The sequence below is a fragment of the Aricia agestis genome, chromosome 21, assembly GCF_905147365.1.
Source record: "Aricia agestis chromosome 21, ilAriAges1.1, whole genome shotgun sequence".
In the NCBI taxonomy this organism is placed as follows: Eukaryota; Metazoa; Arthropoda; class Insecta; order Lepidoptera; family Lycaenidae; genus Aricia; species Aricia agestis.
In genome coordinates this window covers 9,895,762-9,914,982 of record NC_056426.1, presented here as the reverse complement: position 1 = coordinate 9,914,982, position 19,221 = coordinate 9,895,762, and the positions used below count along the sequence as shown (strand labels likewise).

Genomic DNA, 19,221 nt, shown 5'->3' with positions numbered 1-19,221 from the left:
GACTCAATAAGGAACCCAGTGACCTTGAAACTCAAATCCTTCACAAACAATCACATAAGTCACACGAAAGTTTCAAGTTCCTATCCCCCTGATATGGATTTGCCGTTTAAGTGGCGGTAGAAATCATTCGCGACATGCCAACCAGCTAAATCCCTCGATCCCGAATATATCATTCACGGCCACGCGCCAGCGAGCGATTACTTAAACGCTGCTCAAAGTTAGGAGCTACTTAAATAACGCAAATAAGGACAGGGATCGGTAAATGTTTTGACAATAATCTAATGCTTCTATTCTAGGTCAGCTCAACCTGATCGGCCGGGATTTTTTCAGTGGCCTACGGTACTCTTCGTGCGCGGGTCCGACTCGCACTTGACCGATTTTATTATTAACGAGCTTTTGCCCGCGGCTTCGCTCGCGTTAAGAAGTATTATTATATACAAACTTTCATCCCATATTTTAACCCCTTGGGGTTGGAATTTATCAAAATCCTTTCTTAGCGGATGCCTACGTCATAACATCTACCTGCATGCAAAATTTCAGTCCGACCCGTCCAGTGGTTTGGGCTGTGCGTTGAAAGATCACCATGTCAGTCAGTCACCTTTGAGTTTTATATGTATAGATATGAAATCGTGTCAGTCTGTCTGTCTGTTACCTCTTCACTGCCCGAATAGCTGAACCGATTATGCTGTTTGGTAAGAAGACCTTGAGTCCTGGAAAAAGACGTAGGTTACTGTTTATCCTTAAAAATGTACGCTTCTCGCGCGATAAATATTGGCGCTCCAGAGTTGCATCAACTAGTATGATCTTTATCGAATAAGAGGAACATAATCTTATATATCAAATTCTCGTGTCACAATGTTAGTTACCGTACTCCTCCGAAACCACTCTATTGATTTTTAGCTATATTGTTACGGTACACGTTATACGGACATGTGGTGCCATCTAGCGGCAAACCAGCGAAACTGATCAGAGGACACACTACACATGAATCCCCTACTCGAAACTAGATGGCGCTAGGTGGTACATGCTCGAGCCTCCTAGAAAGTTCCACTTGTTTACTTGTTTACGTGAATCGGGAACTTTCTGGAATTCGTCTCGCCATATAAAAGCCGCAGGTAGACGGCCCGGAAGTTCAGTTCAGTTCGATCTGAGCGATCTTCGAGGCGACAACAAGTGATCAATAGTGAGTGAACCAGTGAAACCTGCGACTTGGCTACGACCTAGGACAGTGATAGTGCTTAGTGATTGGACCTAGAGATTAGTGTTTGGACTTAGTGTTAAGTGTTGTGACCTAGTGTTTAGTGCAGTGTTAATAAAGTCTTTTCAAGAGAGTCACCAGGTCCTTCTCTCCAAATCCTCGAACCCTAGCACGTAACAATATGCATATTCAGTAGGTCTGAGAATCGGCTACTGGCTACTTTTTATATTGATAAGTGCGTTTGTTAAATAAATAATAGTAAATTATAACAACTCGAAACTGACGACGACCATTGTTTGTGCGACGGGATAGTGATGGACGTTGCCATGGTAACATACTTATTTAGTCACTCCAATAAAATAATATGGGCGAAATACTTTATATGGCAAAACGTTTACCGGGACAGCTAGTATAATAATTAAAAATATCGTTTTGTTGTCAGTCACAAAAGGCCCGATATCAGTAACTTGTAACCTCATTAAGGCATTTAATTAAAAACCTAAAGGTGCCGGCCCCTCACAAATTGAATTTTAACTTATTAACGCCTCGCAATATTCAACCTTACCGCTGCGATGTAAAATTGATTATTGGTTAGCAGGTGTTTTAATATGCCTGTGATCGACACTCGAGTAAGAGGACACTCGACTGACGGGTTACAATGAACGTAATGACCTGTCAGAAAACAATGCTCTGTCCTCACAGCTATGACAGTCAAGTGTTTAAATATTAGCTTTAAATATTTTATTATTAGCTTTAATATTTGAATCCTTCATCCATACTTCCATACTAATATTATAAATGCGAAAGTGTTTCTGTCTGTCTATCTGTTACCTCTTCACGCTCAAACCGCTGAACTGATTTTGCTGAAATTTCACATGGAGATCCTTTGAGTCCCGAGAAAGGACATAAGATAGTTTTAATCCCGGAAAAATGTACGGTTCCCGCGCGATAAACGAATTTTGACGTAACGGAGTTGCGGGCGTCATCTAGTAGTCTAGATATGTACAACGGACGGACCGACACACTATACATTTATAATATTATTCAGCATATCCGGGTGAGGCTCGCTTCACAGGGCATACCTTCAGAGTATCCTTTAAGCATTCCCCAGACCACTATCTCGCATACCACACATACACCAACATGCTTGACCGTTAAAAAGTAATGTACATTTTTTTTTTATGAAATAAGGGGGCAAACGAACAAACGGGTCACCTGATGGAAAGCAACTTCCGTCGCCCATGGACACTCGCAGCATCAGAAGAGCTGCAGGTGCGTTGTCGGCCTTTTAAGAGGGAATAGGGTAATAGGCTCCCCTATTACCCTGTGGGGAAGGGAAAAGGGTAGGGGATTGGACCTCCGGTAAACTCACTCACTCGACGAAACACAGCGAAAGCGCTATTTCACGGTGGTTTTCTGTGAGCCCGTGGTATTTCTCCGGTCGAGCCGCCCCATTTATACCGAAGCATGGCTCTCCCACGTTACAAAATTTTATTTACTTGCCTATGGACTCAAAGTGCCGCTACTACGAAATTTAATCAAAATTGATTCAGCCGCTAAATCTCACATTATATCAAGGCTGCCTTGCGGCGAGTAATATAATGTGAGAACTAGGTTGTTTTGAATCGTGTTTTTTGGCACAATTTGTTTCCTTTTTCTCGAATTGGATAGAATTTTATCTATAGATTATTTCTGTCGTTTTCTTTTTATGAATTACAGCTCCAAGTTGTCGAAATTAACAGCAATTCTTTGCCCATTTTCTCTAAATTTTTGCCGAGTTACATATTTTTTTACTCAACCATTTCATATTAAAGTGGTAAAAAGTAATTCCATCATTGTATAAACGACTTTCTCAACAGTACATTGTATTTTTTTCATTCCGTTAAGACGTCAATACAATCCATAAACAGGTGATATTCTAAACCTTTTACAGCAAAAATCACAAAACTGTCGCGGGTTTGAGTTGAATTATTTAAAAATACAAAAAAAAATACAAAAATCTAGCTCCAACATTAGATTAAAATTGAAATGATCTTACATGTTGTGCATTAAAACTTATAGAAATACTGTATTTTAACTGTTAAATCACGTCTGTTAAATCAGCGAAATCGGCAATAAAACGAATTCTTAAGAGGATTCCACACCGCCGTTTTTCCATACAAACGCTGTCCCCTGTTTCCTCCCTGGATAATGCCGATAGAGATATGATTTTCTTCCTGAATATCTATTAGCATGTCCCTATGTTTTCTTTATTTTTCATAATTTAATTATTAAAAAAGATAAGAACGTCCAAAAACCCAAAAAAATGGCCAGATTTTCCTCTGTGTTCAAACACCCAGAAAACAAATCTGACTAGAATATACAAAAAAAAAAAAACATAGGAACACAGCTCAAGCCTTGCTTTAATTCTTAATGAAAAAATTACTTAAATCGGTTAAGTTTTGGAGAAGGAATCAGCGGACAACGAATCGAAGATTTTCTGTTCTTTTATTAGAACTTTTGTCGTGTTGTCTCTATCGCGCTCTGCGGTGGGAGACTTGAGATTGGTGAGACAGCAATACATTTTCAAATACCTATTTTCAATTTCTCTTGCCCCTGGTGTATCCTCTTAAGCGCAAAAAGACAACAGATTAAAGATAAAGTTTGAAAACATCCTTGTGACAGTTTAAAAACAGAGGTAGTTTGAATTCAATAATTGCGCCGTGACAAGGTAGTTTCGAACAAAGGGGCCATTGTGACGGGCCGTTTTTGTCCGACGGCCCGCCCTATCTTAATTGAATCAAATAATGATCCGACACTGTTATTGTGTTTTATTGATTTGGGAACTAGTGGTTTAATGGTTGGGAGTAGAGGGTTTGAATCACTTTTCGAAAAGGTGGAATTATTTTTTAATTGGGAAATCTATTAATAAAAATAAATATTGCTTTAGAATTTTACATTTTTCTTCTTCATCCTACTATTAATATTATAAAGGCAAAAGTTTTTTTTATTGGAGTCTTCACACCACGTCAGTCTGGCCCCGCGGTAAATACCTGAAGGACTTGTGTTACAGGTACCAGACAACGGAAATATATTTAATACTTTTTATACTATACATATATTTAAGATTTTTAATATATTATGATACACATATTTAATACACATCCATGACCCAGGAACTTTGAAAACTTTTTGTTCCGTCGGCGGGATGCGAACCCGCGACCCCCGGCTTGAGCTACCGACACCCCACCCACTGAACCACAGAGGTCGTTAGATGTTTGTATGTATGTATGGATGTTTGTTACTTTTGCAAAAACTACTGAACGGATTTTAATGAAAGTTAGCTTTATTTTGCACCGAGGTATACCATGGTTCGGACGATGCTGAGAGAACTTCTGACTCTTTATACATACAAGTTTGGAAGTTTTGACTTTGTTTTAAGAACGGAAAGCATATTACGCTACTATGAAAATTACATTCGTCATCATCATCATCATCATCATTATCATCACTATCATAAACCATTATATAACCATTTACCATGTATCGTCCCATTTTGACTTTATTATTGGTACTTTTCATAGTCTTTTATTTAACACCGTGGGGCACAGCGGGGCCCTATAAATTAGGGGCTGTTGTATTATAAAAAAATATAAATATCTGTACATAAAATTTTAATAGGTATAAAAATCTCATATAACAATATAAAATCAAGGTTTCACATATTTTTATGCTGTAACTAAATATATTATCATTTTTTGTCTGTCTAATATATCTTAATCACCAGCCTATTTATCGTAGCACCTCTACGCCGTAGTACGTGCTACGGCGTAGCACCTCTACGGCGTAGACCCTCTACGACGTAGAGCCTCTATGAGATTTCGTTCCATACATTTTCGACTGCGAAGTATTTATTAAAATTCTTCGTTAAAATCAGTATTTATTAAAATTTTCGGCTTTCGAGGTTGTTATAAAATGATTCGACGAGTGAAAATAATTATTAATATTTTATTTCGATACAATTAAAGCGAAATAATTAAAATAATAATACTGCCCACACCGGTTTTAACACGTACCCTGATCATCGGTTGCGTGGAATTTTACATGCCCATCCGACGCATGGATCATCTTACTTGTCAGACAATCAGGTGATCAGCCTGCATCGTCCTAACCAAACTTGGAAATAATATGTTTCCAACGCGGGAATTGAACCCACGTCCTCCGAGTCAAGAGCCACGCTCTAAACCACTAGACCACGGAGGCGTTAATTGAAATATGTGTAATAAAAAGGAGATATTTTTATGGATATATTATATTTTCTTGCATGTTCGTCTGTCTTTACGTTACCTCTTAATAAAATACTGTATTAGAGGTACTTTGAGACCCAAAAGGAAACAATAGTTTTTTATTACTTGTTTTTTATTTTTATTTTCGGCCGTTTCGTGCCGAAGCATGACTTAAACAAACTAACACTCACCGCTGCTAGATGACACAGCACTAAACTCCAACTAATTCGCAACTTTTCTCATTTCCAAATTCCACGCAACCGATGATCAGGGTACGTGTTAAAACATAATATAAAGGTGTCACGGCAAACGTTGTTTTGCCATATAAAGTATTTTGCCCGTATTATTTTATTGAAGTGACCAAATAAGTATGTCACCATGGCAACGTCCGTCGCTATCCCGTCGCACAAATAAACTAACGAAACTTATGCCTGGTGTGCATGTATTAAGTAGATAAGTAGTTAATTTTTTAATTTAATTTTAAGTTATTGATTGCATGTAAACACAAAATTTAGTAGCAAGTAGCGAGTTAAAATTTAGTGAATTGCTAAAGAAGATAATTAGAATCACGTTTGGACGGGCACTTATTAAAAATTAGGTCACTTAAAATTAAGTGTCAATTCAATTCAAATTTAGTTCACTTCTTATCCTATCTATATATTAATACGTGAGAGAAAAACTTTGTAACCCTTTTTACGAAAAATGGGGAAACGTAGGTGCATGAAATTTCGCACAGTTATAGTTTATATGGTGAAGGAGTGCATCGAGCTAATATTATTTTAAAATTATACTTTTATCATATATATTTTTAACAAATAAAACGTTACACACACTACGACACTACTACTAGGAAAATTGACAGATTTTTGAGTGACAAGCCTATACATACGAATTATACTCTTTTATTTATGGTTGAAGTCTGTTAACAACAAGTTGACAAATTGAAAATGTTTTTTTTTTATTTAATTTTAGATACTATTAGACAATGCTTAAATGGCCAGTCTGAGATCAGCTGAGTCCCAGAGACAAGAATTGAAAAAACTATGATGAAGTCAATATTTTTTACAAAATATAGGTAGTAGTCCTAATGTCGTTGCAAGTAAGGTCGAATTTCGACCATTGGGCGATCTCTAGTATCTTTAAACGAGCAATTCTTGTTTAGATATACACACACTGGCAAAATTAGCGGAACATAGGTAAAAAGGGCCAAAACTTGAACTCAAGTGGGTCGGGCTGTCTGAAAGCCTTTTTTATAGCTTCTAAGCTCATTCAAGAAATAAAATATTGAACAAAACTGGCAAGTTGACAGGTTTTTATAACAATTATGCCCTAATAAGTGTTTTTCGATTATTGACGTTGTAAGTGTTCCTGATAAGAATGGCGTTTTAGCGGGGTGCAAGGTATGCTCAGCTCATTTGATTGTTTGGTTTTTGGAAGAACACATTGCTTAGATACAAAATTAGTGATTTCCCAGCATCTGCGACGGCTAGAGCTGTAACCACGATAGAGAAAGGTCACATCTACCGTTCGGTCAGTCAGGCCTTAGGTGTGTCGGCTTCCGTAGTTCATCGTAACTTTCAACGCTTCAGAGAGACTGGATCTTACGTTCGGAGACGAGAATAAGGCAGATATCGGGTGACAATGGTTCAGGATGACCATTTTGTAAGGAAACAAAATTTAAGAAATCGACCTCAAACTGCTATGCAGACACGAAACCTGTCGGAACAGGTCCAAGATGAACGTGTAAGTGATTGTACAGTAAGAAGAAGATTCAAAAAAGTTAAATTAAACTCAAAAGTGCCAGCAAGGGCACCAAAACTTGAGACAGGACACCGAAGAGCCAGGCTAAGATTTGCGCGTGAACATCAAAATTAGACAAGTGAGTGAAATCTTGTGCTGTACAGTGATGGGAGCAAATTCTGTGTACATTGTATTGACAGGCGATAAAGAATGTGGATAAATCATAAGGAAAGCTACAGGCCATCAAATTTACCGGAAACAGTGGCCTATGATGCAGGCTTCGTAATGGTTTGGAGTTGCATATGATTTGGAGCCCGCATGGAGCTGATGATTATAGATGATGGTACTTTGACAGTACAGGGCTATAGCACTGACATCCTTGAACTGCATGGTGTGCCTTTTACACAGTTTTAGGTAGTAATTTCAATTTTATGTGCGTCCATAGAGTAAGAAAATCGGGCATTATTACCTAAACGATGCTGGCGTAGCCCAGGTGGAGAGGCCAGCGTGGTCTACGGATGTGGATCCGATTGAAGACGTGTGGCACATCAATGGGTGAACGGTACGAGCTAAAACTCCAGCTCCAAAATGTGTCCAGGAGCTCGAGTTGGCGCTACTGGAGGAGTAGGAGAATATCCCACAGGAAATGATTGACAATTAAAATGCAAGCATGGAATGGCGTATCCAGGCCCTCTTGAGATCCATAGAAGGCATTACACGCTTTTAACATGGCATTTCTTTAATAAAAATGGAGAATTTATCTTAAAAACTTACTACTGAAATTTCAAAGATTTTCTTAATTTTTTGATTTTTGCTGATTTTTTCTATTTTTCACGTTTTTATGCCCTATATTTATATAAAATTTATTTTTAAATAATCAATTAGTAAATAAATATATAAAAATCAGTGAACAATTTAAAAAAAATTGAATATTTTGTTATGTTCCTCTAATTTTGCCGGTGTGTTTATAATTGGAATCTTGGAATTGGCTCCAACGATTTTCATGAAATTTAGTACATACGGGGTTTCTGGGGCGACAAATCTATCTAGCTAGGAATCATTTTTAGAAAATGTCATTTTATTCTTGTTTTATTGAATAAACAGCTATTCAACTTAATACATGTAAAAAAGGCATAAGTTTCGATAGTTTATTCAGATGTACATTTTTATTTCCATTACCAAATCCGACATTTGTGTATATGGATTTTTTGGCACGGAGCGTCCATTAGGCAAACAAATGGACACAGGCTACTTTAGCATGTGTTCGGGATGAAACAGCACTTCCATCCCCTGGCGTTGACTCAGCATTCACAACCTGCGCCACAGTATAAACGTATACAGTATTCTACCTTATGCATTTATACCGAACGTCTCTGATATCACATTCGCACGACAAGCACACTTGCGCATACACACATTATGTTAATAATTGTGTATGTTTTATTTGGTAAATAAATATACAAAATAAAACACGCACACACACAAATACACACAATTGAGAGGTAAGATTCTCGTGCGTGTGATGTGGTTTCGTTGTACAGTATAGTTATCTAAACAAGGCTTTATCCACGACTTCGTTACACTAAAACAATTTAATCGCTTAACCGTACGTCCGTCATAAAATTTCCTACATATTATATTCTTTAGTATGTTCATACCAAATATGAAAATTAGTTCAGTGGTTTAAGCGAGAAATAGCAACAGACAGACAGGGTAACTCGGCCAGCATTTTAAAATCGAATTTGCTGAACCCAGGGACAAGACTGACCCACACGATATTGTGATACTCTTTGCCCTCTAGAGTTATCTGAAACTGATGCTGGTCTTGTATGAAGTTGGTCTACTATATACATAATTATAGTGTGGCACTTCCGGTAATGTGTAGGGAATTTCGGGAAATAAATCTAAATACGCTGGATTTGATCCGTGGATTTGTCCCGCAATTTATGGTCTGTTTAAGCTTGCAGTGAGTCATCAAAAATAAGTCAAGATGGATTATGATATTCGGTGTGTAGTTGACGACGAAGTTTGCTTGTGTATAATACGAAAACCGGTTTTTGTTAATAATATGAGTCATAACTCTTATCTGTTTATTGATAATATCTGAAGTTATTTCAAAGAATTGTTAACATAAACAGTTTGTATAGCTCTGTGTTATTGAGATTATAATAATGTATTAATATATTTGTTGCGAAATAGTTAGAAACATAGATTTCAATGTTTACAGTGGTGAGACGAATATAACATCTGACTAAATACTATATTATTATGCAGGTAGATGTTATGACGTAGGCATCCGCTAAGAAAGGATTTTGATCAATTCCACCCCCAAGGGGTTAAAAAAGGGGATGATAGTTTGTATATTATATTACTTCTTAACGCGAGCGAAGCCGCGGGCAAAAGCTCGTAGCATTATAAAATCGCATTTCAGGATTACTTTGCTGGTTGGGACACTTTACAGCCCTTCTTTTAGTGCCCAGCTGTAACCTTAAAATATACATTTTTAAAGTGTTTAACGATAAAAAACTATGCCATTTACAAAGATTTATGTTGATAAAAGTAAAAATTAGAATTGCTTACTTCGTAGTATTAACAAAATAGGTTGTAAATGGTTATACGAAGTTTTTTTGTTACTTTTGTTCAGAGTATTCAGCATTTTTCAAAAATTTTGAATTATTCGAATAATATTCGAATTATTCGAAAACTTTTGTAAAATATTCGAATTATTCGAATAGTAAATTTGTCGAATAATAACATTCCCTAGCCGTGTCGCATTGACGGAAATCCGCCGAGCAAAAATCTGCGCCGATGCGCCCCGGCACAGTGTGCGATACGCGCATCCGCATTTTTGCGATGCGCCCCGGCACGCTGAGCCCGGCACGGCCCGTCTCAGTGTGCTCACTCCTTTAAAGGACATAGGCTACATCCCTGTTAAATGTACGGTTCGGTACTGCGTCCAACATTCCACATATTATCGTATTTAGTTCGTGTCCTTGGGCGGGGAATTGGGTCGGCGCGACCTTCAAACGTCCCGACACGAAGCGAGAAGCCGGAGTGACACCACAGTCGAGTGGAAAACTGATGGGAATAAATATGTATCTGTATAAATAATAGTATTTTAAAAAGATAAAAATTAAGAATTAAAATTCCCTATCTCAAAAACTACTGAACCGCATTTGATGAAACTTACAGTATTCCCTAAGTTGAACAATACCTACCTCGTACAACAAAAAAAAATCACTCAAATCGGACTTGTAGTGCCGGAGATATACGTGCACAAACATGCATACATACATTATATATTAGATTTGGCACATTTGTTTAGAAGCTGGTATATATTAGCAATTAACATATTATAAAAAAAACTGGGCAGTTCTGGAAATATTACATACATACGCTTCGAATTGCTAACCTCCTTTTTAAAGTCGGTTAATAAAAGGGTTTTCTTTGCATTAAAATCAAAAATATTTAATCAATTTTGATAATTTAACTAAGCATCATATTAAACTGACGCGCGACGCACTTACGGCCATTCCCAATATTTGATCTCTGATTTTTCCCTACTAGAGATAGGAATAGCTCACAATTGACATAAAATATATGTCTCTAATGTCTAATGTGAGCTATTCCTATCTCTAGTAGGGCAAAACCAGAGATAGATCAAATATTGGGAACGGCCGTTAGAAAACTTCGATAGCGCGATGTAGGATTGTGGCGTTAATTGATCCGCCACATTATACTATTTAAATTATGTTATCTATACTAATACTAATATTATAAATGGGAAAGTGTGTCTGTCTGTCTGTACCTCTTCACGCCCAAATCTTTGAAAGGATTTTGCTGGGTATGGAGATATTGTGAGTCCCGGGAAAGGAGATAGAATCTTTTTTATATCTGAAAAATATACGGTTTCCTCGCTATAAACTAATCTTGGCGCACCGGAGTTGCGGTCGTCCACTAGTATTATAGATATAATATATCGCAGCCCTTACAAAACTTTGATAGCGCGATGCAGAATTGCGGAGTTAATAATATTATAATACATAAACTGCGGTATAATGAAATAAAAAGAAACAAATGTAATATTAAACAACTCAGAGTATAACCCGACGATGTAAAGTTATTAAATAAACGTTCAGTTACAGAAAAACTTTGGTGGAGATTTTTCGGGAATCGGCCGAAATACCCACCGTGCCACTCAGGGCTGCCACACGCGATAAAATAAAGGCTTTTTATTTATTCATTTAATAGATGTCGCCCACAACTCCGTTGCGCCAAAATTAGATTATCACGCAGAAACCGTATATTTTTCCGGGGACAAAAGTATCCTATTTCCTTTCCTGGGACTCAAAGTATCTTCATACTACATTTCAGCAAAATCGGTACAGTGGTTGGGCGTGGAGAGGTTACAGACAGAAAAATCAGTACAGTCGTGTAATTGTGAAGAGGTGAGAGACAGGCAGACAGGCACACATTCACATTGTAATATTAGTAAGGATAATATTATATCATTAAAAAAATGAGAAATTGTATGACCTGTTTATAATGGTACCATAAAAAGGTAATATTTTACAGGCAATAAATATTAGATTCGCGCTAGAAACCTATTAATTTGTATAACATTTAGGGCCTGTTTCACCACTTCCTGATTAGTGACGAATAGGCTATCCACCAATTAACTTGACAGACCAAGTATGGAGAATCTGTCAAAAAAGTTGGGAATAGCCTATTCGGAACTTTACCCGAAAGTAGTGAAACAGGCACTTAGTAAAGTAAAAAAATATATATTATTTTCTCGCTCGTGCCAGCCCTACGTATCGGTATCGAGAGGGTAATCCGTCAATCCAATACCTTATTACTTACGTATACGTTCGGATTTTGCTTCCCACATCACTCTTATTGCGACGACATAAAGTCAATTTTCGTGTAACCCCGGGTTGAAATATTTCTGTACGTATGTTTGTGTTTTATTTTTAGACCCCGAACGTATACTTTTCGGGATAAATTGGCAGGTGGTGAGTATACTAGACGAGTTGCATGTACGTTGATATACAACCCTTTTCTGAATAGATTGCATATTCTGTACTAGAAGAGTACAGATGTCGCCTACTTTTAACATAAATAGGATATAGTACTGCAATGTATTCATGCTAGACTCTAGAGGAAGCACCAGCATAGGACCAGCCCACACGTACCACAACCACACGACAACCGCACCACGTGGTCGGGCGTATATTTCGTTTTATAAATGAACTGGACCATTCACACGTACTATATTTTGTAGTCGTTGTCGACCACTTGTCAGATACCGACCACATCGCAACCACATCCCAACCACAACGTTGCGTCGATGCAATGAGCGTGCCCGCACGCCACCCGTGCTCTGCCCCCCCTCCGTTTCATTGGCTTTCGTACGTAACCACATCGCAACCGCTGGCGACAGCGCAACTATGACGGCATTTTGTCGGTACAACAACGCAACTACAAAAAGCTGCAGCGATTCACTCGTAACCACTTCTCGACAAGATTTTGTCGTTGCGATGTGGTGTGCCGTGTGGTTGTGGTACGTGTAGGTTGGACCATAGACAGTTAGTTTTGTTCGACGTTTGACAACGTTTCTGTCAATATTCTGATATGACGTGTGCTACATGTCGGATTGCGGTCAGATTACTTACTATATGCGCTAGTAACGCCCCCTTTTTTTTATTTTATGAAACAAGGGGGCAAACGAGCAAACGGGTCACCTGATGGAAAGCAACTTCCGTCGCCCATGGACACTCGCAGCATCAGAAGAGCTGCAAGTGCGTTGCCGGCCTTTTAAGAGGGAATAGGGTAATAGGGGAGGGTAGGGATGGGAATAGGGTAGGGGTTAGGGGATTGGGCCTCCGGTAAACTCACTCACTCGGCGAAACACAGCGCAAGCGCTGTTTCACGTCGGTTTTCTGTGAGAACGTGGTATTTATCCGGTCGAGCCGGCCCATTCGCGCCGAAGCATGGCTCTCCCACGTATCAAAACCGTGCTCCGACCTTTGCCTAATATTCCCTATTTACAAGTGATACTCCAGTTAGAACCAACCAAGTATTCAAAAACATACGAAAATGGATTTGATGCTTAAAAAAAGTTCGTTGAGAGAGGCCTGTGTCCAGCAGTGGACGAATATAGGCTGATATGTTGATGATAATGAAGCAAATAGTTTACTTGTTTACTCACAATCATCTGTAAACATATTAAGACGTATATCATACGTTTTGCCGTATTTAAAAGCAGCTTGTAGGCTTTCCCATTCTCTACAGGGTGTAACAAAATGAGTGATAATACTTTAGGGTGTGTACGTGTTCTTTGTAGAGAGTTCACTGTGAAAGTAGCAGCGCTGAAAGACCAAAATTTTTTTTCACTTTTGTATGGGAAATCTCGTGATGCTCGGGCCCTTGCCCATACAAAAGTGAAAAAAATTTTTCGTCATTCAGTGCTGCTACTTTCACAGTGAACTCTCTACAAGGAACACGTACACACCCTAAAGTATTATCGCTTATTTTTGTTACACCCTGTATATCTGTGTTCTTTATTAAAATCAGTCTAGTAGTTTCAGAGATACAAACGTGCTCGAATGAACATATGAACAAAACAAGACGTATATTGTTAGTATAGATAATTTTCTTGGTTCATTAAAATTATTCATTACCTAATTGTTATGACGCCAATTAAAATTATAAGAACACACACATAAAATGAGGGAAACACACATTAAAATACTGCTGACACGTCGTCTAATATGTATGTATTATGTATGAAAATGTATGCATGAGTCCTGAACTCATACAATATGTATGACCGAATAATTTTGTATCATTATACATAAATGATTGCAGCGTAGCAGTGCTACGAAACTCGTAGCAGTGCTACGAGATGCGCTACGGTGCTACGGTAGTCCATACTAATACAAGCTGACCCGGCAAATGTTGTTTTGCCATGTAAATTATTTGTAGCATCAAGAACGTGGGAGAGCCATGCTTCGGCACGAATGGGCCGGCTCGACTGGAGAAACACCACGTTCTCACAGAAAACCAGCGTGAAACAGCGCTTGCGCTGTGTTTCGCCGAGTGAGTGAGTTTACCGGAGGCCCAATCCCCTGCCCTATTCTCTTCCCTACCCTTCCCTATTTCCTTCCCTTTCCATCCCTACCCTCCCCTATTACCCTATTCCCTCTTAAAAGGCCGGCAACGCACCTGCAGCTCTTCTGATGCTGCGAGTTCCATGGGTGACGGAAGTTGCTTTCCGTCAGGTGACCCGTTTGCTCGTTTGCCCCCTTATTTCATAAAAAAAAGATAAAAACCTATTCTCAGGCGGCAGGCCTAGCGAATGTACTATCAGAGAAGTTGATTCCTAGGCAAAGACCTACGTAATTTGGTCGCGTTACGTCAAACCTAGCCGAGAACAACAATTAACAATAAATGATTAACATTAAATTGACATGATCCGACCAAATGACGTTAGTCTGTCAACTGCCTAGGAATCAGTTTCCTCGATGGTACATTGTACATACACACAAAAATCTGTTGAGTGCTACGGAATTGTGTCTGTATGTCTATCTGCTTACCTCTTCACGCCCAAACCGCTGAACCGATTTTGCTGACATTTCGTTTTTTTTTTATCTATAGACGCTTCACACCACGTCAGTCTGACCCCGTGGTAAGTGTTACGGGTACCAGACAACGGAAATATATTTAATACTTTTATACTATACATACATTTAAGATTTTTATTATATGATACACATATTTATAATAAACATCCATGACCCAGGAACTTCGAAAACTTTTTGTTCCGTCGGCGGGATTCGAACCCGCGACCCCCGGCTCGAGCTACCAACGCGCTCACCACTGAGCCACAGAGGTCGTATGGAGATACTTTGAGTCCCGGGAAAGGACTTAGGATATTATTATCTCGAAAAAATTACGGTTTTAAATGAATTTTAGGGCAACGGAGTCGCGGGCGTTATCTAGTGTGTACATTTTGTACGCAAAATGATAAATTTACTAGGACTACATTTTATACTCAGTCGCAATGTTTTTTTTTTAAAGAAATAAGGGAGCAAACGAGCAGACGAGTCACCTGATGGAAAGCAACTTCCGTCGCCCATGGACACTCGCAGCATCAGAAGAGCTGCAAGTGCGTTGCCGGCCTTTTAAGAGGGAATAGGGTAAAAGGGGAGGGTAGGGAAGGGAATAGGGTAGGGGATTGGGCCTCCGGTAAACTCACTCACTCGGCGAAACACAGCGCAAGCGCTGTTTCACGCCGGTTTTCTGTGAGAACGTGGTATTTCTCTGGTCGAGCCGGCCCATTCGTGCCGAAGCATGGCTCTCCCGCGTATAATATGTAGTCTTTAAGAGACATTTTGAACTAAATCTACTTTATTTTACATCGCCATTGCTCGCTGTTACATAATGCACTTAATTCTAATCAAATCGCACTAAACGCTAACGCGGACCGACGTTGGCGCGAAAACAATCGGCGCCATTTTGTTGTCGTTGTCAATAACTGTCACTCGCACAAAATGGCGGACGCGGCACTGCGTTTCGTGGGGAATTTTATTGGATTTAAATTTAAATTTATTTAAAAGCAGTATTATCAGTTTTTAAATAACAGAAGTAACACATTATATTTTGCAAACTTTTTATGTATTCGTCGTTTTATTTTATAATTGTTTAGCTGTTGTAAAAATGTAAATGTTATAATTATATTAGTTATTAAGTAATTATTAGTTATTACATAGTCTTTTTATATATTATCTTATATCTTTAAATGAGCAATTCTTGTATATATACACATATTATATATTATATATTATATAATTGGAATCTTGGAATCGGCTCCAAATGATTTTCATAAAATTTAGTATGTGGGGGGTTTCGGGGGCGTTAAATCGATCTAGCTAGGAATCATTTTTAGAAAATGTCATTTTATTCGTGTTTTATCGAATACCGAGCAAAGCTCGGTCAAATCGCTAGTATTTTTTTATATCTCAAAATTTTGTAAAATTGTTAGTTTTACTTACTGTGTATTGTCTTAACGCATGAATAAATTATTATTAAGTATTATTATTAACTTTAACTTCATATATGTGACGGGAATACATTCGTCGGGCCCGCTTGTAATGATTAGTATTGATAGTATTTTTAAGTTTTCGACTAAGCAGAGATTTCAAATTTTAGCAGTCAAGGACAGTGCTTTTATTTGTAATATTTTTATCAAACATCTTTTGTAAGTTATATAACTTAAGCATTGTACTACAGTTAGAGCCCTAAACGCCGGAGGGCTGGAGAGGGCTATTACCCTACAACTGCGATACAGGCAATAAACGACTCTATCACGAAGTCATAAGACTGAAAATCGATAGAGAAAACATCAAACAGTTTTGTATGGAGGTATTTTATATGCCAAAGATATGTGAAATGTTTTTACGAGAGATAGAGGCCATCAGCATCGGTTGTGGCTTGTATGTGCGTTAGGAATTTATTATACAATACTGAATATTGCTTTGTTACGCAAAAATGTATAGCGCGGTAACCGTTCATTTTTCCTTTCCTGTTTTCTCGCCCTTTCCCGGGACTCAAACTATCTCTATAGTGCTAATTTTTTTCGAAATCGGTTCAGCAGTTTAGGCGTGACTGGTAACTGACCGATTTCTGATTTATATTATACGAGCTTTTGCCCGCGGCTTCGCTCGCATTATGAGAAATTATTATATACAAACTTTCATTCCCTATTTGAACCCCTTGGGGTTGGAATTTATCAAAATCCTTTCTTGGCGGATGCCTACGTCATAACATCTACCTGCATGCCAAATTTCAGCCCGATTCGTCCAGTGGTTTGGGCTGTGCGTTGATAGATCACTATGTCAATCAGTCATTCAGTCACCTTTGAGTTTTATATAATACGAATTTTTGCCCGCGGCTTCGCTCTCGTTAAGAAGTATTATTATATACAAACTTTCATCCCCTATTTGAACCCCTTGGGGTTGGAATTTATCAAAATCCTTTCTTAGCAGATGCCCACGTTATAACATCTATCTGCATGCCAAATTACAGCCCGATCCGTTCAGTGGTTTGGGCTGTGCGTTGATAGATCACTATGTCAATCAGTCAGTCAGTCACCTTTGAGTTTTATATATATAGATATAGATAATAAGTATCGATACAAAATACACAGTATTGATGAAAAAAAACTTACCCAATAGCTATGTCCACACTGTGCACTTTCATTTTCAATTTTCGTCATCAACTTTCATATTGGCGCGTTCAATAATTGAATGCGTCAAGGAACGCAACGCCAATATTGTTATTTTTGAAGTTTTGGATACGGTCAGAAAGCATGCGTCACAGGCATGCCTCACGTTCGCTGTTGACTGCGCTCTAACGCCCTTGACGAACAGAAAAAGGCACAGTGTGGACAAAGCTAATCCACTTCACATTATAAAAACCAAAATAGCATAAAACTTTGGAAAAAAATACAAAACACTAATAATAATAATATCTATGGACGCTTCACGCCACGTCAGTCTGGACTCTGGCCCCGTGTTTAGTACCTGAAGGACTTGTGTTACGGGTACCAGACAACGGAAATATATTTAATACTTTTATACTATACATATATTTAAGATTTTTATAATACACATATTTAATACACATCCATGACCCAGGAACTTTGGAAACTTTTTGTTCCTTCGGTGGGATTCGAATCCGCGACCCCCGGCTTGAGCTACCAACTCGCCCACCAACTGAGCCACAGAGGTCGCCAAGATTACATCGCAATAGGATAGGATAGTTGTACTTTTTAATTCCATCCCTTCGTACCCCACTAATTAGGTCCGGCACCTGGCCCCTACCCCTCCCCCGCCCTTCCCGCCCCAGTCCCTTTGATTTATCCCTAACGAAGCTTTGTTTGTTTCGCCTGTGACTCGAATTTATTGTTTAATTAACAATAATTCAATTATTTTTGTTGTGAATCGTCGCTAGAAGTTTTAACTCCATTGTACAAATACTAAACAATGAAATTATCGAATGGACACATTATTTGACATAGAAAATACCGTGCACGATGATAATTTCAGTGTGAGTTTCATACGCCGGTTCTTCTCGCTGGGTTAGTTCCCGAACCGGTGGTAGGCACCTTAGTATCGCCTTGAAATCTGATCAGTATACTTTCGCAAAGCGATGGACTGTATTTGTTGCTAGAATCATTCAGTCATCCTCGCAAAACAAGGTATTTTGTATCCGTTGTGGATGATTGATACAGTATGTTCAGAGCGAAGTAACCGCTCTTTAAGTGCCTGGGACAAGATTTTTTACAGTATGATCAGAGCGAAGTAACCGCTCTTCAAATATTGTAGTGCCTGGGACAAGATATTTTTAAATGTACGTATGGTGGCCTGGGAATTCCCACTAGGCCACGGACGCTCTTCACCCACTCAAACTTTTACATATTTTGTCATGTGAAATGTTTACACATAAACATCCAGACATGTGAAACTTATAACACGTTTCTTTTTAGTCGAGGGTTAAATACAAAAGAAATTTAGTATATATTATTCCAAATGTTGTTTAAAGGCGGGTATTCTTCGATCCACAAGTCGCATCAAAATCAGGCAGCTCAAGCGTAAAGTAACAGACGTACACGCATACTTTTGCATTTATAATATACTTATTAGATGACGCCCGTTGCGCCAAAAATCGTTTTTAGCGCGGGTATAAAAAGTATCCTATGTGCCCGAGACTTAAATTATCTCTATATACTTAAAGAGAAAAATAGTTTCAGTGGTTTGGACGTGAAGAGGTCAGCCAGACTATACAACAAATCCATTCTATGATTTTAGTATGGATTTGTTTTATAGATTGTTAATAAAACGAGAATTTCCAACTACAATTAGGTTAGAGTGGCATTCGCCTTGCTGAATTGCCACAGCGTGGCACATGTCGGAAAATGCCGGAAAATGTCGGAAAAAGTGTCGCAATTCGACG

At 38.4% G+C, this 19,221-nt stretch overlaps 1 protein-coding gene across 1 annotated transcript in view; it reads left to right on the top strand.

Annotated features, from left to right (window-relative positions):
- The window catches only part of LOC121737896 (alpha-2C adrenergic receptor-like), a 173,779-nt gene that overhangs the window by 33,274 nt on the left and 121,284 nt on the right, over positions 1-19,221 (top strand). The window lies entirely within an intron of this gene.